The sequence below is a fragment of the Heterodontus francisci genome, chromosome 17, assembly GCF_036365525.1.
Source record: "Heterodontus francisci isolate sHetFra1 chromosome 17, sHetFra1.hap1, whole genome shotgun sequence".
Lineage (NCBI taxonomy): Eukaryota > Metazoa > Chordata > Chondrichthyes > Heterodontiformes > Heterodontidae > Heterodontus > Heterodontus francisci.
The window spans coordinates 50,589,839-50,617,788 of NC_090387.1; the positions used below are offsets into that span (position 1 = coordinate 50,589,839).

At 41.1% G+C, this 27,950-nt stretch overlaps 1 protein-coding gene across 2 annotated transcripts in view; it reads left to right on the forward strand.

The window, feature by feature from the left end:
• The first annotated feature begins 7,654 nt into the window (after positions 1-7,654).
• adcy7 (adenylate cyclase 7) overlaps positions 7,655-27,950 on the forward strand; it is a 176,863-nt gene continuing 156,567 nt past the window's right edge. For both annotated transcript variants that reach the window (XM_068049414.1, XM_068049415.1), the window contains exon 1: positions 7,655-7,853. The gene's annotated coding sequence lies outside the window, so the exon portion shown is untranslated. The remainder of the gene's footprint in view (positions 7,854-27,950) is intronic.

A 27,950-nucleotide genomic window follows, 5' to 3' on the forward strand; every position in this document is an offset into this window, starting at 1 on the left:
TTGACAGGGTGGATGTGGAAAGGATGTTTCCCCTTGTGGGAGAATCTAGAACCAGGGGTCACTGTTTAAAAGTAAGGGGGTCGCCCATTTAAGACAGAGATGAGAATTTTTTCTCTGAGGGTCGTGAGTCTTTGGAACTCTCTTCCTCAAAAAGCGGTGGAAGCAGAGTCTGAATATGTTTAAGGCAGAGGTGGATAGATTCTTGATAAGCAAGGGAGTGAAAGGTTATTGGGGATAGGTGGTAATGTGGAGAAATCAGTTCAGCCATGAACTTATTGAATGGTGGAGCAGGCTCGAGGGGCCGAGTGGCCTACTCCTGCTCCTAATTCATACGTTCGTAACAGAGAGGGTGGGTGAGGGTAATGCGGTTGAGGTGGTGTACATGGATTTCCAAGAGGCATTTGATATAGTGCCACATAACAGATTTGTCAATAAAGTAAAAGCCCATGGAATAAAAACGCCAGTGGATAGTAAAGGGTTATGGGGGCAGGGAGGAAAGTGGAGTTAAGGCCACAATCAGACCTGCCATGATCTTATTGAATGGGGGTGGAACAGGCTCGAGGTGCCAAAGGCCTACTCCTGCTTCTATTTCTCATGTATTTCACGCTAACAGAAGCTTCTAAAGAAAATTGTTCACAACCATCTATCTGGTCTACAGGATGGCTTCTCATGATAGCAGAACTCTGGTCTGATAGTTATTTAAAGATGTGCAATGGTCACGCGAATTGTTTCCAGCACAATTTTAAACCAATTTTGCAACCTATTAGGCTATTAAACCAATTAGCTATATTATTTTTAATTCAGGTTCATTGAAAATTTCTCAACCCCGGTAAAAGTTTTAACAAAATGTAAGAAACAGCAGAATCCGACGTTTATGCGACATTGATATTTTAGGTTTCTAATCCAAGGTGATTGAGAATATCTGTGACAGCTCAGAGCTTCAGAACAAATGGTTGGATGTGTGAAGATAAACATGTGTAAAATGCTTTTCTGACTTAATTCTCAGATCTTTAGATGGTTTATACGAATTGCCCATAAGGTTTTTCTTGTCAAATCGAAATTTCATCAAATTTGGAAACATGATTGTCATCGGAATGATCAGTTTTAACTATCACTAATACGATTCAATTCTACATTTCCCCCTTCATATGGCATGCCATTAGAAAGATCAATTTCTTTCATTGACAGCGGGATAAGGAATATGTACAAGTAAACAAAATGCAAGGACGTGACTTGTATCTCCAGGAGGTTAAAGACTTAGCAGTCGGGTGCGTCTGACTTCTGGGGAAAATCATATTGTTTTAATGGATGGTAAATGCAATTTGAAGAATATCTAATTATTTCGTAGCCACACACCTGTTAGCATTCCTTGAACACAAATTCATTTCGTGTTCTCAGGATATTTGTTAGACCAATAGCCCAAATGTTTGATGTGAAATGGCCGAGTTGGTCCCCTTTCTCGAAAACAAGTTACATTCCTCCCAACTTTATTCGACCCTAAAAGTACATTTTTTTCCTTTGCCCGTCCAATAGGCACAGTGAAATTTGAAAGAGTTCCGAACCGAATCACTGTTGGAAACAGTGCAAGACGTTCACCCATTAGATTTGATAGGGTCCATTACCCCATTCAACACCTTCCTAAATCACCACAAATGTTTGAAAACTCACCAATCCTTTTTTTTTTAAATTGGTGGATCTCTGACCTCTGGGTCCTTGTTTAGCTAATTCGGTATATTTTTGAACAATTCGAGCTTAGTGTGCACGAAGCAGTCCCCTTGTTTACAATGATTGATTATTCCAGATAATCCATTATAACAATGAAGGTCACTCTGTGACCTGGTCCTATCAACACCTTCAGTTTTGTTATCTTTTGCCCCATCCCCGCTTTACTTGCTTAAAACCTATTACATTTCTAATATTTGCCAGTTCTGATGAAGGGTCACTGACCTGAAACGTTAACTCTGCTTCTCTCTCCACAGATGCTGCCGGACCTGCTGAGTATTTCCAGCATTTCTTGTTTTTATTTCAGATTTCCAGCATCTGCAGTATTTTGCTTTTATTATAACAATCAGAGTGATGGCTTGCACCAACTTGCTGATTGTTTTGAGGCCCCCTACCTTATTCTAGCTGCAATTATCTCTACTTCTGTTGAGCTTTCATGACAGATGGGCAGTTCACATTAAGTGCCGCAATGTTAGGCAGTTTCCTGATAGCCAATTTGTGCGAAGCAGGTTGAAGCTTTCACCTTTATATAGATTGACATTGAACCAACTTGGTCAACAAATACTGATCTGTACACAATGCATTGGATTACATTTGATCTCTTTATTGTGTATTTGGATTTCCAAAAGGCATTCCATAAGGTGCCACATAAAAGGTTACCGCACAAGATAAGAGCTTATGCTGTTGGCAGGAATATATTAGCATGGATAGAGGATTGGCTAACAGAAAACAGTTAGGATAAATGGGTCATTTTCAGGTTGGCAAACTTAAGTAGTGTGGTGCCACAGGGATCGGTGCTGGGGCCTCAACTATTTACAATCTATAATTAATGAATTGGATGAAGGGACTGAGTGTATTGTAGCCAAAATTGCTGATAATACAAAGATAGGTGGGAAAGCAAGCTGTGCAAGTTGTGAGGAGGACACAAATAGTCTGCAAAGGGATATAGATAGGTTACGTGAGTGGGTAAAAATTTGGCAATGGAGTATAATGTGGGAAAATGTGAGGTTGTCCACTTTGGTGGGAAGAATAGAAAAGCAGAATATTATTTAAATAGCGAGAGATTGCAGAATGCTGTGATACAGAAGGATCTGGGTACATGGATCACAAACAATTAACTTGCAGGTAAGGTAACTGGGAAAGCAAATGGAATGTTGCAAGTGGAATGAAGTATAAAAGTAGGGAAGTCTTGCTACAACAGTACAGGCGTTGGTGAGAACAGACTGTGTACTGTTTTGATGATCTTATTTAAACAGGGATATACTTGCATTGGAGGCAATTCAGAGAAGGTTCACTAGATTGATGCCTGGGATGAAGGGGTTGTCTTTAGGAAAGGTTGGGCCTATATGCATTGGAGTTTAGAATAATGAGAGGTAATCTTATTGAAACTTATAAGATTCTGAGAGGACTTGACAGGGTGGTTGCTGATAGAAAATTTCCCCTCATGGGTGAATCTCGAATTAAGGGGCATTGTTTCACAAGAAGGGTTTGTCCATTCAAGATGGAGATGTGGAGGAATTTTTTTCTCTGAGGATTGTGAATCTTTGGAATTCTCTCACTCAGAGAGCTGTGGACACTGAGTCATTGAATATATTCAAGGCGGGGCTTGATAATTTTTTGAAAAATAGGGGAGTCAAGGGTTATGGGGAACTGGCAGAAAAGTAGAGTTGAGGCCAAGATCAGATCAGCTATTATCTTATTGAATAGTGGAGTAGGCTCGAGAGGCTGCTACCAACTGCACCTTTAATCACTCTCCAGGGATTTCTGTATGGAGTTTGCAAAAGCATATAACATTGCAAGAGTAACATCCACCACTGTCCCAGCGGCAGCAGCAAGATGCAAACTGCCCAAGGCATTAAGAACCCAACACTTTAACCGCCGTTGAGGATAGGTCAGACTTTTAAATAGCTTGCTCCCAGTCAATACGCACTTATGGCCAGTTGGAAAAATTATCAGCATGCTAGCACTGCCATAGAGCCAGGACCAAAATGATATGTGGTTTAGGACACGAGGAACAAGGAAAGGAACACACAGCAGTAATTTGTCAGGAAAAGCTGCCATTTCACTCAGTTAACCCACCAAATAATTTGACCAGAGTTGACACTTTTGACATTTCCACAAGGGTACATATGGACAATAGATTGAAGGTTTGGCACTTTATGTGGTAGGGTTCTTGCACCTTGCTGCTAGCTGACCTCCAGATATCATGTTGGACAGAGCTGGAAAGCTTGAAGAGACACTGGTCCTTTCAGTTAATGGAAAGGAAGCAATTTAGCTTAAATTCTGGCTTAATATTGCAGCACACTGAAAAAAGCATGATTTAAACAAAAACAGGTTTAGACAATTCTGAAAAGTGGGACCTTTAGTTAGTCATTTCTTATAGAGCAAAGCTAAGAAGGAATGCGCTTTTAATAGGCTAACTGGAAGAATATTGGTACAGGTTATCAGCCAGATACAGAATTAGAACATCACAGCGCAGAACAGGCCCTTCGGCCCTCGCTGTTGCGCCGACCTGTGAAACCATCTGACCTACACTATTCCATTTTCATCCATATGTCTATCCAATGACCACTTAAATGCCCTTAAAGTTGGCGAATCTACTACTGTTGCAGGCAGGGCGTTCCACGCCCCTACTACTCTCTGAGTAAAGGAACTACCTCTAACATCTGTCCTATATCTATCTCCCCTCAACTTAAAGCTATGTCCCCTTGTGTTTGCCATCACCATCTGAGGAAAAAGACTCTCACTATCCACCCTATCTAACCCTCTGATTATCTTATATGTCTCTATTAAGTCACCTCTCCTCCTCCTTCTCTCCAACGAAAACAACCTCAAGTCCCTCAGCCTTTCCTCGTAAGACCTTCCCTCCATACCAGGCAACATCCTAGTAAATCTCCTCTGCACCCTTTCCAAAGCTTCCACATCCTTCCTATAATGCGGTGACCAGAACTGCACGCACTACTCCAGGTGCGGCCTCACCAGAGTTTTGTACAGCTGCAGCATAACCTCGTGGCTCCGAAACTCGATCCCCCTACTAATAAAAGCTAACACACCAAATGCCTTCTTAACAGCCCTGGGTAGCAACTTTCAGGGATTTATGTACCTGGACACCAAGATCTCTCTGTTCATCTACACTACCAAGAATCTTCCCATTAGCCCAGTACTCTGCATTCCTGTTACTCCTTCCAAAGTGAATCACCTCACACTTCTCCGCATTAAACTCCATTTGCCATCTCTCAGCCCAGCTCTGCAGCCTATCTATGTCCCTCTGTACCCTACAACATCCTTCGGCACTATCCACAACTCCACCAACCTTCGTGTCATCGCAAATTTACTAACCCACCCTTCTACACCCTCTTCCAGGTCATTTATAAAAATGACAAACAGCAGTGGCCCCAAAACAGATCCTTGCGGTACACCACTAGTAACTAAACTCCAGGATGAACATTTGCCATCAACCACCACCCTCTGTCTTCTTTCAGCTAGCCAATTTCTGATCCAAAGCTCTAAATCACCTTCAACCCCATACTTCCGTATTTTCTGCAATAGCCTACCGTGGGGAACCTTATCAAACGCCTTACTGAAATCCATATACACCACATCCACTGCTTTATCCTCATCCACCTGTTTGGTCACCTTCTCGAAAAACTCAATAAGGTTTGTGAGGCACGAGCTACCCTTCACAAAATCGTGTGACTATCGCTAATGAACTTATTCTTTTCAAGATGATTATAAATCCTGTCTCTTATAACCTTTTCCAACATTTTACCCACAACCGAAGTAAGGCTCACAGGTCTATAATTACCAGGGCTGTCTCTACTCCCCTTCTTGAACAAGGGGACAACATTTGCTATCCTCCAGTCTTCCGACACTATTCCTGTCGACAATGACGACATAAAGATCAAGGACAAAGGCTCTGCAATCTCCTCCCTGGCTTCCCAGAGAATCCTAGGATAAATCCCATCTGGCCCAGGGGACTTATCTATTTTCACACTTTCCAAAATTGCTAACACCTCCTCCTTGTGAACCTCAATCCCATCTAGCCTAGTAGTCTGAATCTCAGTATTCTCCTCGACAACATTTTCTTTCTCTACTGTAAATACTGACGAAAAATATTCATTTAACGCTTCCCCTATCTCCTCTGATTCCACACACAACTTCCCACTACTATCCTTGATTGGCCCTAATCTAACTCTCGTCATTCTTTTATTCCTGATATACCTATAGAAAGCCTTAGGGTTTTCCTTGTTCCTATCCGCCAATGACTTCTCGTGTCCTCTCCTTGCTCTTCTTAGCTCTCCCTTTAGATCCTTCCTGGCTAGCTTGTAACTCTCAAGCGCCCTAACTGAGCCTTCACGTCTCATCCTAACGTAAGCCTTCTTCTTCCTCTTGACAAGCGCTTCAACTTCTTTAGTAAACCACGGCTCCCTCGCTCGACAACTTCCTCCCTGCCTGACAGGTACATACTTATCAAGGACACGCAGTAGCTGCTCCTTGAATAAGCTCCACATTTCGATTGTGCCCATCCCCTGCAGTTTCCTTCCCCATCCTACGCATCCTAAATCTTGCCTAATCGCATTATAATTTCCTTTCCCCCAGCTATAATTCTTGCCCTGCGGTGTATACCTGTCCCTGCCCATCGCTAAGGTAAACCTAACCGAATTGTGATCACTATCACCAAAGTGCTCACCAACTTCTAAATCTAACACCTGGCTGGGTTCATTACCCAGTACCAAATCCAATGTGGCATTGCCCCTGGTTGGCCTGTCTACATACTGTGTCAGAAAACCCTCCTGCACACACTGGACAAAAACTGACCCATCTAAAGTACTCGAACTATAGTATTTCCAGTCAATATTTGGAAAGTTAAAGTCCCCCATAACAACTACCCTACAACTCAACTACAGTTGAGAAATAAAGCTTATGGGGTCGACTGCTTATTCTCAGACGTCATTCTGCGTACATGAACTGAGGAGGAGTATCCTGTCCACTCACACATATAGTTCAATTTACATATGTTAAGTGCCCCCTTTGCTCTCTATCAATCTTACGAAACAGGCGTCACCAAGCCATTGGAAATATCAAGGATGAGTAATAAACACTGTTTACTCTCACTGTTGAACAAACGATGCGAGATAACTGCATGTAATAAAAGCAAAATACTGCGGATGCTGGAAATCTGAGTAACTGCATGTAATGTTTATTTTCCAGTATAATTCACACACACACATCGCGATCCTAGCCAGAGGGTTTAGTATCACTGAGTTTGCATGGAGTCCTCGTCTGCTCAAGTCTGGATTATTGCAGTTTTTACACCCAACCCCAACTTCAGGTTGAATCAACTCCGTTTCTTATGAGCCGAGTGTTTTTGGCGGGAACCAGCGCGTGGCAGCAGTAGCGGCAAAAATAAGAGAGAGGAAGTCTGTCATTTGAAAGTGTGCCTATTGAAGAGACGGATGAAAGCCGCCGCTTGAGTTACAGCAAGCCCCAGTGTGATGTGAAAGCTGCTGCCGCCGCCCATTCTCTCAGTGCACCTGAGCGCTTCACTCCCCCCTGCAGGTACACAGTCGCACTTTCATGGCACTGCCTGAGCAAGACTACCTTCAGCTGAAGGAGGAAAGCAGGTTAACCCGACACAGAAATTTCACACTCACTTGAAGTGAGGGGAGGGGGTCGCCGGGGGAAGAATTCTTTTTTGTGGGGCAAACTCCTCAAAGAGCAGCGACGATCGAGTTTTTGCAGGACACGAGCCCTGTGCCAGCGCCACTCTGTTGCCCTTGTTTAGCCGCAGACTCTGATGTACAATTCAACCATCACAAAGTTTGAGCACCAAGCACCATTTCCGCATTTTAAACACAGCTGAAAATACATCTTTCCTGTTGGGTAACGCGCAGGCTGCTGTGAAACGGAAGTGAAAAAGAAAAAGAGGGGGGGGGGGGGGGGGAGAGAGACATTCGAAAAAAAAAGCAACTTTAAAGACGCCAGGTCCACACTGGGAGACTGAAAGCAAGTTGTTGCGTGTTGTCAATTCAGCGATAAATATTCCCGTGACTACAATGGAACTGAAAGCAGTCTCTTTAATCTGATTACTGTGAGCGGCAAACGGTAAAAAAAAAGCTTCTGAAACTTTGGTAAGTTTAAATCATTTGATGTCATGTGCCCTGTATAGTTTTTTTGTATCTGATTGCAGTGTACGTGAAGTTGGTAAAGTATCCAATCCGGCGATCAACAAACTAACATCGTAACAAAATTAATTGGGAGTAGTAAGTAATGGATATAAACATAAGGTTTAAAAAAATAATTTAATGCATCGTGTTAAAACACTCCAGGGAGAAGCAATAATTCAATAAAATTTAATATATGAAGACTTCGTGTCGATTTTTAAGAACCCCTACGCAATGTACGAAGAGAAGTTGCTACTTCGGAATGGTTTCAGGTCCTAACCAGATTCCCTTTTAAAAATGACTGTAAAGATATAAAGGCATTAATTTATACGAGAACTTTTTGTAACCAACTTAAACATGCACCTTTGACAAGAAATTGGTTGCAGTAACCTTTGCTAACTTTTTATAGGCATCTGCAAAAATCCATTCAAATGAAGTAAGTTTTTTTTAGAAATTGTTATAAATTAATCATCTTGTAGCCTTATTGTGCCAGTGGTTCAAGAACAACTCTCTCACTTTTGAGCAGAAACCCCAATCCAGTAATTTGAGCACATAATTCAGGCTGCTACTTCAGTGCTGTACTGATGGAGGTGCTGTCGTTTGGGTGAGACACTCGATCACGGCCCAATGTGCCACTCAGGTGGATGCACATCATCTGACAGTAACTTTTTTCATTCTTTCATGGGATGTGAGCATCGCTGGCAAGGCCAGCATTTGTTGTCCGTACCTAATTGCCCTTGACAACTGAGTGGCTTGCTGAACCATTTTAGAGGGCAGTTAAGAGGCAACCACATTGCTGTGGGTCTGGACTCACCTGCCACAGCAGGTAAAGACTGCAGGTTTTCTTCTCTAAAGGGCATTAGTGAACCAGATGGGTTTTTACAACAATGATCGTGGCACCATTATTGAGACTAGCTTTCAATTCCAGAATTTTTCTTAATTAAATTTAAATTCCACTAACTGCCATGGTGGGATTTGAACCCAGTCCCCAGTACATTAGCCTGGGCCTCTGGGTTACTAGTTCATTGACATTACCACTGTACCACCAGCTCCCCCTCTGAGAGCAAGGGAGTCCCATCTGAGCACCATTTATCATTCCACCAACATCACTGAAAGCAGTTTTTCTGATCATTGGTCTCACTCTTGTACGCGGCACTTGGCTATGCATAATTTGGCTGCCTTGTTTCCCTACATGACAACATGAATACACTTCTGAAATATTTAATTGGCTGGGAACCATTTTTTGATCTCCTCAGCTTATAAAATGGTATAAAATGCAGGTTCTTTTTTCTTGTGAATAAAATCATTGAGACTGATGTTTGTCTCACTCAGCATTATGAGTAACATTTTAAATCAAACTTGTTTACTTAATCCATGTCAATATGCTTTCTATTATACGTTTGTAAGATAGTTAGAAATATGTACCTTTTCGAACTAAATCCCTATGCATTTGATTTACTGGATTAATTTAAGAAAAACATTTTAATGTATGAATAACTGTTCAGTAGATACGTGTGGCAAATTTATGTCTAGTTAAATCAATTTCTAGATAGACTAGCAATAGTTGATTAGAAACTTGGGTGCATACTGATCTTGCATGGTGAAACATTTAGTCAGTATCTTGATGCATAATTCTGAGCTGATGTAGTTTAAAACTTGACTGTTCTAAATCTCTAAAGACAAGTAACGCAAAATCCCCTGAGCATCATAGTTTGCTTTGCTTCAGAAAGGTTAAACGTTGAGTTCATCTCTGCTTTCTTGCCATTTACATGACTTCTCTTCTGGAAGTATTTCTCTTCTCTTGGAAATATTGTGAGCTGTGAGGAGGATAGTGATAGACTTCAAGAGGACATAGAAGGCTGGTGGAATAGGAAGACACTGGCAGATAAAATCTAATGCAGAGAAGTGTGAAGTGATACATTTGGGTAGGAAGAATGAGAAGAGGCAATATAAAATAAAGGATACAATTCTAAAGTGGGTGCAGGAGCAGAGGGTCCTGGGGCTTTTTCTTCTTTTTCTTCTTCTTCTTCTTTTGGGCCTCCTTATCTCGAGAGACAATGGATACGCGCCTGGAGGTGGTCAGTGGTTTGTGAAGCAGCGCCTCGAGTGGCTATAAAGGCCAATTCTGGAGTGACAGGCTCTTCCACAGGTGCTGCAGAGAAACTTGTTTGTCGGGGCTGTTGCACAGTTGGCTCTCCCCTTGCGCCTCTGTCTTTTTTCCTGCCAACTACTAAGTCTCTTCGACTCGCCACATTTTAGCCCTGTCTTTATGGCTGCCCGCCAGCTCTGGCGAACGCTGGCAACTGACTCCCACGACTTGTGATCAATGTCACAGGATTTCATGTCACGTTTGCAGACGTCTTTATAGCGGAGACATGGACGGCCGGTGGGTCTGATACCAGTGGCGAGCTCGCTGTACAATGTGTCTTTGGGGATCCTGCCATCTTCCATGCGGTCCTGGGGCTCAATGTACATAAATCATTGAAGGTGGCAGGGCAGTTTGAGAAAGCAGTTAATATGGCATACAGGATTCTGTGGTTTATAAATAGAGGCATAGAGCACAAAAGCAAAGAAGTTATGGTGAACCTTTATAAAATACTGGTTTGGCCTCAACTGGAGTATTCTGTCCAATTCTGGGCCCCAAATGTTAGGAAGGACGTAAAAACATTAGAGAGGGTGCTGAAAAGACTTATGAGAATGGTTCCAGGGATGAGGGACTTCAGCTACGTGGATAGATTCAGAACTGTCCCAGCTTCTCCAGCAAAGGTTGAGATGAGATTTGATAGAGGTGCCCAAAATCATCAGGGGAGTACATAGGGAAAAACTTTCCTATGGCAGGAGGGTTGAGAACTACAGTACACCAATTTAAGGTGAATGGCAAACGAACCAAAGGTGACATGAGGAAAAACGTTTTTAAGCAGCGAGTAGTTATAATCTGGAATGCACTGCCGGAGAGGGTGGTGGAGGCAGAGTCAATTGTGGCTTTCAAAAGAGAATTGGATAATTATCTGAAAACAAAAATTTGCAAGGCTATGGGGAAAAGGCAGCGGAGCAGGAGTAGCTGAGTTATTCTTGCAGAGAGCCAGCATGGAGGCAGCAAGCCGAATGGCCGCCTTGTCTGCCTGAACCATTCTATGATTCTATTTATCATGACAGCTAACGTTGCCTTGAGAATTGTTTATGGTCTCTTTCATAACTCCGAGAAGCTCCGCTCACTCTTTTTGAATGAAAATAAAAATGCCAACTAAGCAGTATTCTGATAACTGTGAAGAACCTGTTACAACCAGGTGAGAAAGGTGTCTAGGGGTCTTTTACTGTCTTCACCTGTTCTTATTGTAACAGGGTTTAATTTTAAACACATTGTATTTTGAGCTCCTCCTTGTTGAATCCTTGTTCATCACTTTCCAGTTATAAGGCAAAGAAATGAGTACAACTAGGTTTTCTCAGGCTTAAAGAAGAAAAGTGAAATTTATTAAACCTTAAACTTAAACACTAATTCAGTTAACATCTACGGATACACGCCATGCCCCACGCTAGCATGCATACGTGATACGCACATGCAAATAGGGACAGAAAAGAGCAGAAGAAAAATAAAATTGAGAGGTTTGAGGCAATATCAGAAGAATATCTTGTTACGGAGCTCACTGTAGTCCCTTTATAGGTAGTTCTTGCTTTTTGTTGGGGCCCAGTATTCTTCTTGAACCTTGTTTACTGTAGGAGACCTTTCTCTCTTGGGGTTCAAATGTCTTCAGTGGTTTCCGAAGCTGTTGAGAGTGAGATGAGAGCAGACAGGAGAGAGATGCTCTCATTCCAGGAGCAAACTGCTTTCTGAGTTTTAAAACTCTGTGGCAAGTTCAAATTCAAAAAATTCCAACTGCCAATTAGTTATGTGACTAAACTGGTCTGACCAGGTCATCTGTGTATTAGAGAAGCAGGGACGGGGTCCTTTGTTCCAACACTGTCTGCTAGTATGCAAAAAAGGTCTTTCTGGCAAGGGGCATGGCAGTTCCTTGTGATAGGCCCTCTTTTCTTCCCAGCAATAATTTTAAGTTTTAATGTTCATGTGACGAAATAATGTGTGCCTCATTCTTGGCAGGTGGGGGCCTGCATGACAAACCCAAGACTATAATGTTATCTTTTCTGAGGTATCAAAAATGAAATTCATAAAAAATTTCCACTTCAGTTGACTCTGAAATAATAATCCACCTGGTCTACAAAGCATCAATTTTTGGGTATAAAAAAGACATAAAAAGGAAAAGAGCATTGGAAAAATAATTCTCACAGTTCATTTGCTACATTTTTTGTCACTTCTGGTCAGAGAGATGATTTTGGTTGTCTATTGAGAAAATGTTCATAGCATGGCTGTTTTGTGTTAAGAAAGTGCTTCCATTTAAAAAAAATATTTTTTGAGGACTTGCGTTTTAGAATTGTGGAGATGGATTCATTGGTGGACTGAAGTGATTCAATAGATGCTAGACTGTTCTTAAAGGATCGCTGTTCAAAAACAGTATTTACTGGATGTCTGAAATAAAAACAGAAAGTGCTGTAAATACTCAGCAGATCTGGCAGCATCTGTGGAGAGAGATTCAGAGTTAATGTTTCAGTCTGTGACCTTTCATTAGAAGTGAGGTCCAAAAGCCTAGGTGTTTCCATTGCCATAAGGTGGGACACCTTCGTTCAGAATGCTGGAAGTTACGGGGTAAACCCATGGGACTTATTGGGGTACACAAGGCCAATGCAGAGAAAGAGGCCCTGACTGAGAGTACAACAGAGCAAGCTGTAGCTTTGACTGCAGCTGTAAGACCAAGTACAAAAACTATTGTGAATACAGGGGATGTTAACAGGATACCTGAGAGTTATAGGGAATTGTAGTCGAAGGAAAAGTAACTTCTTATCTCTCAAGTGAGGCAAGTAAACCTATAGTTATACTTCGGGATACAGGAGACACCCAAACTCTTTTGTTAGAGAGTGCACTGAATACCAAGGTTTTAGTGAATGGTATCAGCGGGGAGTATATACCCGTACCTTTGTATCGGGTGCACCTGGAGTGTGACCTAATGTCTGGAACGGTAACTGTAAGAGTTGTCCATAGTTTGCCTGCATACGGAGTTGACCTACTCCTGGGGAATGATTGGCTGTAGCGAAGGTAGTAGCTTCTCTAGTAGTCACGGAAAGAGCAAATGAAGTCAAAGAGACAGAGCAGTTGCAGGAAAAGGTTCCAGGAATTATTCCTTCACCTGTAGTGACCCGAGCAATGGCGAAACAAGTTCCATTGTCGGAGGTCAGATTGGTACCACTGACAGGTAGCCGAGTATCTGAAACATTCTTTGGGATTTGCATAATCCAAAGGAAATGTTCAGTAAGTCTTCGGGATCGAGGCTTAGCAGGCTGATCCAGAGTTAAGTGACACAATTAGCTCTAATTGAAGCTGAGGCAAAGCGAGTTCTGGAAGGCTACTATATTAAAAGTGGGATTCTGATGAAGTGGAGACCTCTTCACAGACCTGCGGATGAAGAATGGACGGTAGTTCACCAGATCGTGGTACTGCCCAAGTATCACTGGGAAATATTAAGGCTAGCCCATGTAACTCCTATGGCGGAACATGTGGGGATCTGGAAGACCCAATCACGTATAAGTTTACATTTTTACTGGCCAGGTCTTTGCAAGGATGTGATGCAGTTTTGTAAAATGTGCCAGATTGTGGGAAAACTGCAATCTGCCATAAAACTGGCACCTCTAATTCCCATACCAGTTTTTGGGGAATCATTTAGTAGGGTGTTTATAGACTGTGTAGGACCTTTACCAAAAACAAAAATGGGACACCAATATATACTCACTAACATGGATATGGCTACTAGGTTCCCGGAGGCCATTCCCTTGAGAACAATTTCTGCTAAGGTAGTGGTCGACAAGTTAACCCAGTTCTTCACTAGATATGTATTACCGATTGAGATTCAATCAGATCAAGGTTCCAATTTTATGTCTAAAAATTCTCAGGAAGTTATGGGTAATATGGGTATAGCACAGTTAAAGTCTTCAGCATACCACCCACAGACACAGGGAGCTTTGGAAAGGTACCATCAGACCCTCAAAAAGGATGATCAGGGCATACTGTCATGAATATCCCCTAATTGGGACGAAGGGCTGGAAGTTCTTTTGTTTGCCACACGGGATTCACCTCATGAATCTACTGGTTTTAGTCCTTTTGAATTAGTTTATGGACATGAGGTAAGAGGTCCTCTAAAAAACTAATTAAAGAAAAGTTTTTAGAACAGAGGGACGAATCGTCTCTGTTAGATTATGTATCCATGTTCCGGGAATGGCTCACGAGAGCCGGCAAAGTGGCTTAGGAACACTTGAAAGCTTTCCAGACAACAATGAAGAAATGGGCAGACAAGCATGCCAAGACCCAAACATTTCAAGCATGGTTCAGTGGACCATATAGAGTAGTCAAAAGGATTGGTAAAGTAAACTATTTGATTGACACCCCAGATAGCCGGAAAAAGAATTGGCTGTGTCATATCAATATGTTGAAACAATATCACCGCCCAGAGGAGGATTAGCAAGAACAGGTATGTCGGGTAGTAGGGACAGTGAAGGATGAAAGGGATAGTGAGGATAAGGCAGAAGGAGGCCTAGACAATTCTCAAATTGAGCCTCCTACCATCTGGTTAGCTAATACTGAATTGTTAGGGAGATTAGAGACTATGCTTTCATATTTAGATTCAGAACAACAAGAGGACCTAACAAGGCTACTTACAGCATTTTTAAAGGAGTCTGTAGGGATAAACCAAGATGTACAACCTTAGCCATACATGATGTGAATTTAGGAGAATTTGCTCCTATAAAACAGCATCCTTATTGCTTAGAGAAACATGCCCAGGTGAAAGCAGAAATCCAATACATGTTGGAAAATCACCGAATTGAACCCAGTCAAAGCAGCTAGAATTCCCCAGTCATGTTAGAGCCTAAGCCTGATGGTTCAATTAGATTTTGTATAGACTACAGAAAGGTTAATGCAGTAACAAAGGAAGACTCCTACCCAATTACTCACTTGGAAGACTGTATTGACAGAGTTGGCAGTGCCACATTTCTTACCAAATTAGATTTGTTAAAGGGATACTGGTACGTTCCTTTAACACCTCGAGCTAAAGAAATATCGGCCTTTGTCACACCAGACAATCTTTTCCAATGCCGAGTGATGCCATTTGGGCCAAAAAATGCCCCAGCATCTTTTCAGAGACTAATGAACCAAGTGATAGTCAGTGTTCCTAACTGTGTGGTTTACCTTGATGATGTGCTAGTATACAGAGACACTTGGAAGTACCACTTGGAACAACTAAAAGCTCTGTTTAGAAAATTACAGTTGACTGATTTGGTGATGAACCTTGCCAAAAGTGAGTTTGCAAAAGCACAGGTAACCTACCTCAGGCATATAGTAGGGCATGGACAGTTGCCAAGAACAGCAAAAGTACAAGCTTTTATGGAGTTCCCTGCCTCTAAGCCTAAATGATAAATCCTGAAGTTTTTGGGGAAGTGTGGTTTCTACCACAAGTTTGTACCAAATTTTAGCACTCCACTGAGAGATTTGCTACAAAAAAAGAAAGCCGAGATAGTGTGGTCAGGAGAATGCCAAGCATTTTTTGAGAGGCTGAAAGCCATTTTGATTAATGAACCAGTGTTGGCTGCCCAAAATTTCACTAAGCCCTTCAAGATAGCAATTGATGCTAGTGACTTGGGGGTCGGTGCAGTCCTGCTACAAGACGATGAATCAGGCATAGAAAGTCCATTGGGATACTTTTCCAAAAAGCTAAATTGACACCAAAAGAGATACATTACAGTGGAAAAAGAAGCCCTGGGCTTATTACCAGCTCTTAAGCATTTTGAAGTCTATGCCCACCACGACCTCAGAGAGACACTGGTATATAGTGATCATATCCCCTTGCCTTTGTGGAAAAATTCAAAAATCAGAATGCTGGACTATCTCGATGGAGTTTACTATTGCAGCGATCACTTAAAGATTATCCACATTGTGGGGAAAATCCATGTAATTGCTGATGCTTTGTTTAGAATTTAACTTTGCTTTCAGTTATCTGAATGCAACGATGGTACAAGGCAGCACTGTATTAGTTACAGGTAAAGTGTGAATGAGAATGAGTGTATAAATGTGTTTTAATGTTCTTTTTTATCTGTTTTTTTCCCCACACTTTGTAATGAAACACATTTAAAAATGGGGTTTCATGCCTCCAAGGATGGAGATGTTATGAAAGTGCTTCCATTTTTTTATATTTTTTGAGGACTCGTGTTTTAGAATTGTGGAGATGGATTCATTGGAGGACTGAAGTGCTGGACTTTTTTAAAAAAAAGGGTTGCTGGAAGGAGTCTGTTTAAAAATATTTACTGGCTGTCACAGGTCTTCATCTAAGTAAACAACAGGTGCCTTCTGACTATGGCAGTTGTTTACAAGAAAAGTGACATGTCAAGATTAATGGTGCTCAAGAGTGGGTTTTATTTTTGAATACTGTTTTGAGTCAGTTGGGTTTCTAGTCAGCTGAAAGAAACACCCAGCTCATCTTTACTCCACCTCTTTGAGAAACCCTGAAAAAATCCAGTGTGTGATAGCTGTAACGCCTGATGCTGCATTTCTCCTGAGAAGCTTTTGGAACACTTCCTCTTGACATCTCCTGAGCGAACTGCTTCTGAAAAGATCCCAGTGACCCGTCTATGTGTACTCGGACGCCAGACTATATGCCATTTGGAACATAACATATCATATCCTTTTTCTTTTAAGAATTGACAAGTACTTTGGTCAAAGAATTTTTTTTTTCTTTAATCGGGGTGTGTGTGTGTGTGTGCATGTGTGTGTGTTGGGTATTTAGAAGGGAACGTATATATTTACTGTCATATTTCAAACTGTGTTAAAGCTTTGCATCTTTATTGACTAAGTCTTGTTTTATAATAACTTAATATCTTTGTTGTTTATTAAAGAAACCCGGTTGGTGGAAATTAATCTTAAACTAAAATAGATAAGAGTGTATAATTCGCCTCATCGGTAACTGGGTACACATTTAAATATATGTTGTGATCTGTGGAGAAGTGGAACTAGAGAAAGACAGTGCACTCCTCCCGCCTTTGTCATAACATTTGCAACTCACAGAATTAAAGGCATGAGGACATGCCTTTGACATATGGAGATTGTGTTATCTTATCTCACAAACTTTGAATCAACATCTTTTGGTATTTGTGGGGAAAGGAGGGAAAGTAGAAGATGTCACACATGGACAGAGATATTGTTGGGAGTGGCATATCTAGCAAAGAGAGGCTCAGTCTTATCACTGAGTTTGCAATCTATTGCAGTACAAATTTAGAATATATAGTTACTTTGAGTTAGATGGTTGTAATTTCTTTTTGTCTGTAATTCATTATTACTATCTGTAATTTTGAATTGTATATAAAATGTATCTTGCCCTTGTTTCTGTTTTTGTAAACTGTCCATGATCTGTTGGAGCCTGGTGCCTGCACAGCGGAGGAGCTTATTAATGAAGAATTGTAGACATTCACATAATTCCTATCCCAAACTGTGGTTGTCTGATATTGAAGTGCAAAGTTAAGGAAAATAAACCCTGCACATTTGATATAGTCATGCCAGGACCCCACCTGCCAAGAATGAGGCATATTAATTTTGTCACGAACATTGATTTTAAACTGTTACTGGAGTGAAGAAGACTTGTTGAACGGATCAGTCATGGCTGGAAAAGACATTTGCATATTAACAGACGATGTTTGGGAGGACAAAGCAGCCATTCCCTGACATTCAACCCACAATGGACTTGTGATCACCAGACGTTGAAGGTGGGGGAGCTCGCATTCCAGGATAGCTGCTGAGATGGCCGAATACACAAACGGACTAGTCACATGACTAACCTGCTGGGCAACCTGAATTTTTTGAATTTGTACAAACAGTTTGGGCAGAAAGTCTTCTTGCTCTTGGACTGAGAAGATCTCTCTCCTGTCTGCTCCCATCTCTTACTCACAAGCCTCTGAATTCACTGAAGGCACATGAACCCCAAAGGAGAAAAGTCTCCTACCGCGAACAAGGTTTAAGAAGAATACTGGGCCCCAACGGAAAGCAAGATCTACCTACAATCAAGGACTCGACAGTGAGCTCAAAGAACTATAACGACAACTCTTCAGAAATTGCCCCAAACCTTCCCACTTAATTTTTTCTTCTCTCTTCTGTCTCTATTTGCATATGTGTATCGCGTATGCATGCTAGCGTGGGCGCGTCGTAGGCATTAACCGAATTAGAGTTTAAGTTGAATAAATTTCAATTTTTCCTCTTTAAACCTAAGAAAGCCTGTTTGTGCTGGTTTCTTTGCCTTGTAATTGGAAAGCGGTGAACAAGGATTCAGCAAGGGGGAGCTAAAAACACGATGTGTTTAAAATTAAACCCTGTTACTGTAAGACCAGGTGAAGGCTGAAAGGGAACCCTAGACACCTTTCTCACCTGGTCGTAACAGAAATTTGGGTGCTAGCATCCGGAATTGACTCACAGACAAATGAGAGAAATTGGAAGTGGGAAACTAAATTGTCCCCAAGCAAAAGAGAGCAAGTTTTCAATACAGGTTTTCTTGTAGTTGTGTATGATTGAATACTAACATGTCTGCAGCTGAAGCTAGTAGCTCCCCAAGCCAGGATGAAGTAACTTTGGATAAGTTAAAAGCACTGTCTATGGAGAAGTTGAGGAAAATGTTTGAACAGTGTGGGATCACTGTACGTGGCAAGGCTAGGAAGTCTGAACTCCTAAGGCTAGTGGCCAGCCATTTTTCCCTTGAATCTGAAGAAGCAGAAACAGGGTTAGAAGCACACTCCAACACGGTATTGCTAGCAAAGATACAATTGGAACAAAGGAAACTTGAATTTGAGGAAAAGGAGAAAGAAAGAGCCTTCCAGAAGGAACATGCAGAGAAAGACAGGAGAAGGAACGAGAGAGAGAGAAAGAATATTCGGGAAGGAATGTGAAGAGAGAGAGTTGAAGCGGCTTGAGTTAACTAGTGGGCGACATAGTAACCCCAGTGAAAGCATGGCCAATATGGAGGAGCGTAATTCAGGGATGGGTACAGAATTGTTAAAACTAGCCCAATTAATTCCAAAATTCAATGAGGAAGATGTAGAAGAATTTTTTTGTGTCCTTTGAGGAACTGGCAAGGCAGCTAAAATGGCCAGCTGAGACCTGGCCTCTTTTACTGCAAAGCAAGCTGACTGAAAAAGCCTATGAGGTTTATTCCCAGTTTCCAGATGAGAGTTCATCAAATTATGAACTGACAAAAAATGCTATCCTTGGGGCATATGAATTAGTACCCGAAGCCTATCGCCAATAGTTTAGAACCCTCAAGCAGCAAGCTAATCAAACTTATCTGGAGTTTGAAAGAAGTAAGCAGCTGGCTTTTGACCAGTGGTTGAGGGCTCTTAAAGTACATCTCAGCTATGAGAATCTCAGAGAAGTAATTCTATAAGAGAAGAATTTAAACACTCTCTCCCACTCTCTATGAAGAGCCATGTAGAGGAGCAATGGTTCCAGAGAGCCCGGCAAGCAGCTGTTCTGGCTGATGAGTTTGCTTTAATTTATAAGTCGGTTTCCCAGGGGAGTACCTTTCCTAATCACCCCCACAAATCCAAAAAGGACAAAGGGTGGGAAGGTGATAGAAGCCCAAGCAGTTCTGGAAGAGAAATGAGGTCTGCCTGTCCGCGACTTTCTTTGGAAAGTTAGGAGACCCAGGGAATGAATAAAGTGGATTTCCCCTAGCTGAGGCTCAGCAAGCTGACCCAGTATTGCGAGAGTTAGCACAGGCTGCCCAGTCTGAAAGTGAAGCAGAGGGAGTCCCTGATTGCTACTATTTAAAGAATGAGTTTTTTAAAAATTCATTCTTGGGATGTGAGCATTGCTGGCTCGGCCAGCATTTATTCCCCATCCCTAATTGCCCTTGAGAAGATGGTGAGCTGCCTTCTTGAACCGCTGCAGGCACTGATGAGAGACCTGAGAGCAAGGAATATTCAGTAGTTCACCAGTTAATGATGCCACAGAGGTACTGGAGAGAAATATTAAGGAGACACGCGACTACAGTGGCTGTACATGCTGGTATATGAAAGACCAAAGCCCACATAAGATAGCAATTTGACTGGCCAAAATTACACAAAGGTGTGGTGGAGTACTGCAGGAGTTGTCACATGTGCCAGGTTGAGGGGAAACCCCAACCTACAGTGAAACTCGCACCTCTGGTACCTGTGTTAGGAGGACCCTCCAGCAGAGGGCTGGTGAACTGTAAGGGACCCCCACAGAGAACAAAAAGGGACAGGCAGGCACTAGGCTGGCAAAAGGTTAGACAGAGAAAGGGAAAAAGTGACCAAGAGAGCAGGTTAAAGGAAGTCCGGGAGGAATCCCAGATGAAAACCCCTACTGTCCGGTCAGCCAACCCTGGAAAATGTGAAAAGTTAGACACCACATCCACCTACGTAAATGCAGATACTAGAAGCACCCCACCAGAGTTGCTAACAGCATTTACAGCAACCTGCAGAGACAAAGGAAGACCTCTAGGGGGCAGAGAAACTGTGAGGGTGATGTCTCACCTAGTTGAAGTGTCACAGGGGAGTGCAGTGGAGTTTGCACAAATATCTGCAGGCAGGAGTGTCCTCTGGGACAAAGGGGAGATTAGCAAAGTATCCTCCCCACAGTCAGAAAAAAAGCGAACCACCCATCCCCTGAAGTCAAAAGCCTTTGCATGACTCAGCAAAGCACTGAAAGAGAGTTTAGGATAGACCCGCCCACTACTGACCTTTTAAAAGAAAAAAATTACCTCAGCAGGAACAAAGACCATAGGCAGTCATGGCAATGGGTAAACGGAAGAGAAACTTCCCAAAAAAAGAACCACATGTTTATTGGGATGCCAAAAAGGAGGCAATTAAAGCAGCATTGGCACCAAGAGAAGACAGCTAACTGCCAGTCAGTCACTGTAGATTGGTGCATTTGCCATGGCAATGCCTCTACCAATCAGAGTTCACTTGCCAACCAATCAGCACTCTCATGCAGTATAGGTTGTTGTTTTCCCATGCATTGGTTTTTCTTGCGATTGTCCTGATGAGTGCAAGATGAAAAGCTTCGACAACATGTCTATATTTTCAGCAATACTCCAGTTCTGTTCTACTAAACGACTAATTGCTTATTTTTGTACACCAGTGAAAGAGACAGACAGATGAACAGAAGAGCAGACATCATCTTTCCTCATTCTAATGTGATTTTTTAAATTGAAAAACAAAATAAGCTTTTGTGTTCTAACTTCCATATATTTCTATATAAAAGCTGCAGTAGCTGTGTTATCAGAGCACTTATTTTTTTCTCACTCTCGACACAAACAACCTTCTTTTATAAAAGAAACACTCAATATAAAATTTGCCACAGTAGCATTTGACCTTTTTTTTTGTCCTTCAAATAATTTTGAAAAACGTTCAGTAGAAAGTACTAGAAGCTGAAGGAAAAATATTCCATTGGTGTAGCTGACTGGTATTGATGCATTCTGGGAAATTAGGTATATTGCATGTGCTCTGATTGCATAGCCAAATTCAGCTCAGTCGCATTTAAATGTCACTATGGACTTTATTCAAAGCATGTGTGTTTGGTACATCATTTTCATTGCAATATTGCACCACAAGTGCTAATCATTCATCCTATGATGGTGAATATTTGTAAGGAAAAATTTGCCAATTATAGCTGTCGGTTCAGGTGGCAACATGTACACAAGGCCATTGGATATACTGGTACTGGTTCACTCATGAAAGTTAACAATTGGGATTTAATTCCTCAGTACATCTGTAGTAATAATCTGCAGTTGATAGTGTCTTTATCACTTGAAATTTTGTTTTTTTTCTGTCTCTTCAGGTATGCCTAAATCATGCAGTGTCTCTCTCTCTCAAGTACACAGACAGTTTTGAAGCAATCTCTGTAGGCCAAGTGGGACTTGGTGCCCCATGGTGGTGTACTTTGTGTCAGCAAGTGTCTGGCCATCTTGGTGACTACCAGACAGTAATAACAGAAACTTGCTGTGTTTTAAATCATGAGCAGAAACCCACATACTTCCGTTCTGTATCTCAGTGCATTGAAGTTCCAACAAGCTGCTATGATGTACTGTTGCAAATTACTGTCAAATTCTGTGTTTGGTATGCATGTCTATTATAGGTTAATTTATAGATGACTCAGAGTTGACAGCAATCTGAATGGAATTTACAGGGATTTCATTTAAATTTTTTAAAAGACACAAAACAGATGTTCATATCAGAATCTGGTCAATGATAAAATACTGTATTCCAGTATGATGAAAACTGCATGGTGTCTAAGTTTTAGTTATTATGTACTGTGTGTTAGACAAGGTGTAAGTCTATTTCAAATATAAGTGTTAACAAAAAATTATTTTGATTGCTTTTTAAAGAGAAAAAGCATTGTAGTCTTTTACTGTAAATTATGTGCAATAATTTGAGCACAATTTTTGAGCATTGTAGTATTAATTTAACTCAAACCTTATCAAAACTTGTAAAACTAAATGTTTATAGGGTATGACATGACACTGACTAAATTCGAAGAACCTGCTCTTTGTAGCTGCTTCAAACAAAACATGTCTGCTGTGAGGCTATGTCCTTTGTAACTGGATGGGAAAAAGAAGTAAGATCTAATTGTGGTTCTGCATGTGGGTTGAGACCGCTTAAGCTCAGCTGCAGTCGCTGTGCAGCTCTCAATGGGAAGTTGTTTAACCCTTTGGGTATTGCAGTATACTGCACTTGAATTTCAGTAAGCATAACTTTACACAAGTGACTGAAAGTGAAATACATTATATTTATGTGCATTTTTTGTTGCAGATTTAAAAGCACATATTGTGTTGCCATCTGAAGAAAAATGTTTTTAATGATTGAGGTCTTGATCACAATTCTTGATAAAAATAATAATTCACAGCTTTTTGTCAGCTAAATTATATTCATGTATGGTACAAGATGAATTTTGAAATTCAGATTTCACTTTAGACTGAGAAAATGATTATGAATATGCTATGTCAGACCACAATTAAGCATAACATGATTTTGTACAATTGCTGTATCATGTAGCTGATAAGGAGATTTCAGGTAGACTGACATGCTGAGATTTTTTTCAGAAAATTTGGTCACCGTCCAGCAGTCTCTTAGTTAATTAAAAACTTGAGTGAGCTTTATCCTGTTAATTCTTGATCTCTTCAACTTTATTATTATCACTAAGCACAGCAGAGACTGTTGAATGAAAATATCACATTAATTATAAAGCAAAGGTGGCAAACTCTGCACTTGAACTGTATAAATATAGAACACATCATGGACTTGGTGGTTTACTGAAAAATGAGCCACTGAGTGACTCATTGCTCAGACTTGAGTGTTTTACAGGTCAATTCCCTTGGCTTACTTTGTGTAGGTTTGCGTCTTATTTATAGTACATATTGTATGAAAAGGTCATGTTCTATTTTAATTAAAGATGAACACAGTTTGCTTAGTGTGGAAATGAATAGGTAATGTTTTACTACATTCTGGACAGGGTGTGATGTGGTTGTTTTCAAGTTGTCTCCGTAGGTCAAGTAGGGGAAGAGAGTCAACGACTACAGAAACAAATAGGATTTGGGAAGAAAGTCAATTTTATGTCCACCACAATATTCACAAATAAAGTAACTGAGAGAGAGCTCAGTAGAGAAACAAGAGGACAAACCATTCAGATTGGGAAGGTGAGGGAGAGATTAATGAAAGTACAAGAATATAGTGAATACATTTTTTCCCAAGTCAATTTATCCTTCACCATTCTCTAAGCTATTGGCCTAGATTTTGCAGTAGTAATGATGGCGAAATTGTCAGCATTCCACATCTTTACTACTCTGAAACTGATAGCAACTTCTGCAGTTAAATGCAGAAATCCAGAAGTTGCTGTCAGTGATTCTACACTTCTCCATAGGGTGTGCTGTTGAAGTCCTCCAGTCTGCATTCAATAAGAAATCGCTGAACTGATGAGAACTTTTGCTTTTATTCTATTAGTTTTGCTGTAAAAACCCTTGAAAAAGTTGCACCAGTTCAAAATTATTGCTTAACAGCCTCATTGGCACTGAAAAACTAATTTAATATATGTAGAATGTCAAATTTCTCAATTATGATAATCCATGTTTTTTTAAGTTTATGGTATTTCCTCTTCTACTTTAATCCCATGTGTACGTCACTAACATTTATTTTGTTCTCTGAAATTTTTTTAAAAAAGTTTAGGGAGTCAGTGGTTTTTACTTCCTGGTTTGCTGTCTGTGACAATACTTCAATGTGATTGGTTGCTTACCTGGCTTGATTACATCACTGCTGCTGGATGCCTGGAGATCCCCTTGACTTGGCGTGCAGATTCAAACTGACCTCTGGAAAGGGGAAATCCATGCCACAGAGATCGCTAGACCTTTATGAACAGCTTTCTTCAAGGTTGCTTCGCTGCTAGCCACAGAATCTGGGTTATTGAGTTTTGCTGAGACCTGATTCCATGGCTGCCAGTTGCCTTGATATACCATTCATAATATTCTTGACGGTGAGTTTCACCAAGCTATCCCACTGTTGATGCTTCACAATCAATTTTGATTCTACTGTCGCCTAACAGGCAACAGAGTTTGCTTGAACATTTCTTTCCCTACCCCCAACTTTGGTAGAACTCGATTGTAGCATCCCAGCTGTAGTCAACAAACTCACCATAAGCTGGGGTTTGGTGCATTCCCTAACAGGGATTTTTAACCAAAATGATTTTATGTTATTGCTTTACTAAACAAAAACTCGTCAGAATGCATGTTATAAAGAGCAAGTAAAATACATGCTGGTTGATCCGTGATGAAGTTGTGTATTCAACATTAACATTGTACTTGTCGTTTTGAAATACAAAGCATTTTCTGTCCTTTGGAAGCTGCTGCTTCCTCTGAAGAATGCATATTTTTCTCCCAGTTCCAAAATGAATTTGTTTCCCAAACATCTACATAGGTCTGTGAATTGTGATGGTAGTATTGGAAACCGGTACAAAACTCCAGATAAACTGTTGATTTCTGATGGAAGGTAGACCATTTAAAAAGAAAAAGATAAAGCTTGATTTACATTTCACTGCTTTAAAGGTTTTCAGTTTAAAAGTTTGATGCCAGAAACATCTTTTTTAGTGTTGGAACTTAATGCCAATGCCTTAAATCTTAATCTAATTTCTGTCTGATATTTTTCTGTGGAAAAATTTGTAAATTTAATGCTACGTTTTAAATGTGTGAATACATTTTGCTTTAACAACTCAAGATAATAAACAGGCATTGAGATGGAAGGTTGTTAAAATACTAATAAGCTTAGCTTTGATAATGCTTCATCAAAGACTGAACCAATAGATAATTTATTAGCCATGTTTTGTTAATTGGTAAATTACTCACACCAATTGTATTGGGAAATAACTTGTCCCAGGCACTTAGCTGAAGTGGTGTGGCAAGCTGTAATCACAGAGACATAGACAGTCTGTCAGGTTCTGCAAAGCCTTCAAATTCAATGAGATTTTTAAACGGAAGCTGCAAGACAAGCTTTGGCCAGGCTCAGAGAATAATGCAGGAGGGTAGTTAATGAGTTATTTTGTTTAAGTCGATAAAGATAATTTACCGATGTTGGGATGCATAGCGTGTTTGTTATTACCGTATTACTATTTACTGTCTAGTTAGACTGATATGAGTCTGATCATAATTCTTGTTCTGTGTACTTGCTATGAAGTTAAGTAGATGGTGATTCACAGATGACCACTTCTCACCAGATGTTTTCTCAGTCTGTCTACAAAAAGATTGGAGAGGTGTTTGGGGTTATGTATGAAAGAATATGAATAGAACATGTGAAGACCATGGACATGAACAGACCAACTGGTCCATTAAGTGTGTTGCAAACTGTCCTGGTGCAAATTGTGCACACCATGACTTCCATCTGTTCCCCCACCAGAAATTTCTGGCGACGCAAAAAAAAAGAGAAAACTCTAGGTCAATTTAGGAGGGAAAAAATAGTTTGAGCCTCCCGCTGGTGCCATGTTGCAGGGGGATCGATTGCTCTGTCCACTGCTGTATATGCATCCGAGCATAAAGTCACTCCATTTTGCAGTATTCAAAGAAAAATACATTCTCCTAGGATATTTTTAAATGCAGATTACAGAGAAAAAATGAACACAGAAGTCAGTACTAGTAATGTACAGCGAAACTGGAAAGCTGAAAAAATATTGAAGACCCTTTAAGAGCTCCATTGCTCTGGAAGCTTCTCTTGCACCACACCAGGCAGCATCTAAGTCAACTGTGTTCTAACTAGACTGAAAAATCATCCGGGCTTCATTATAATGCATTATAATATTTAGATAAAGCTATGCTTTTTTTGTGCCCCGAGTGAGCTCTCAGAACCATGCCCAGTACAAGATGGGATCATGCCATCTATAGTTAAGGCTGACCCCCAAAAATTCCTTGATAACAGTTTGGTGGTAGTCGCTTGCCATGTTCTTGCCTGCTTTTCAAGTACCTGGACCAGAAAACATATCTATAGTTCTTAGTGATACCTTTAAATGCAGGAAATCTAGTACTGTTTTAGTAATTCTTTCTGCCTGCCCAGTGGTTCAGTGGGTTATGTCACTGGGTGGTATGGCACTGAACGCACAGGACCTTCTCTGAGTTAGCTAATCTCAGACAGGACGGGGATACAGTTTCCCCAGTTGGCCCTGCATTCTTTGGTTTAACAAGAAAACATGTAGCCACAGGTTTCAGTTATGATCACTATCCAATGATCTTTGTTGGAAAGTGGAGCTGTATGGTGGACATTTGGGTAATGATTGGATGGCCTTCGATTGTGATACCCTCAAACTGCCACCTACCACTTTGTAGGCTTACAATTGAAGGAATGAAATATAGGAGTTCGGGGTTTCCAGGGTTTTGACCCAGCGATGATAAAAGAACTATGATATATTTCTTAGTCAGGATGCAGTGTGACTGGGAGAGGAACTTGGTGTGTTTGCATGTGCCTGCTGCCCTTGCTCCTCCAGGTGGTAGAGGTTGTAGGTTTAGGAGGTGCTGCTGTTGAAGCCTTGGTGAGTTTCTGCAGTGTATCTTATAGATCGTATGCACTGCAGACAGGGTTTGCCAGTGATGGAGGGAGTGAGTGTTGGAAGGTGGTGGATGGGGTGTCAGTCAAGCTGGCTGCTTTATCCTGGGTGTTGCCGAGCTCCTTGAGTGTTTTTGGAGCTGCAATCATCCAGGCAAGTGGAAAGTATTCCATCACACTCCTCACTTGTGCTTTGTAGATGGTGGAAAGGCATTGGGGAATTAGACACTCACTGCAGAATATCCACTTATTGTCCAGGTCTTGCTGCACGCAGGAATGGAGTGCTTCATTGTCTTGAGAAGTTGCAAACTAAGCACTGTGCAATTATCAGCAAACGTCCCCACTTCTGATCTCATTGATGAAGCAGCTGAAGATGTTTGGGCCTAGGACACTACCCTGAGGAACTCTTGTAGCAATGTTCTGGGGCTGAGGTGATTGGCCTCTAACAACCACAACCATTGTTTTGTTTGTTCTAGGTATGACTCCAGCCGGTGAAGTGTTTTTCTCTTGATTCCCATTAACTTCAATTTTACGAGGTCTCCTTGATGCCACATTGAGGATGGAGATATTTGTGGTGCCGCCTCCTCCCGTTAGTTGTTCAATTGTCCACCACCATTCATGACTGGATGTGGTAGGACTGCAGTGCCTTGATCAGATCTGTTGTTTGTGGGATTGCTTATTTCTGTCTATAATCTGTTTCCACTGTTTAGTTTGCATATAGTCCTGTGTTGTAACTTCAGCAGGTTGGCACCTCATTTTTGGGTACACTTTATGCTGCTCCTGATATGATCTTCTGCACTCCTCTTTGGACTAGGATTAGTCCCCTGTCTTGTTGATAGTGGTAGAGTGCTGGGCTATGAGGTTACAGATTGAGGCGGTGATTAGTATTGTCTCAGC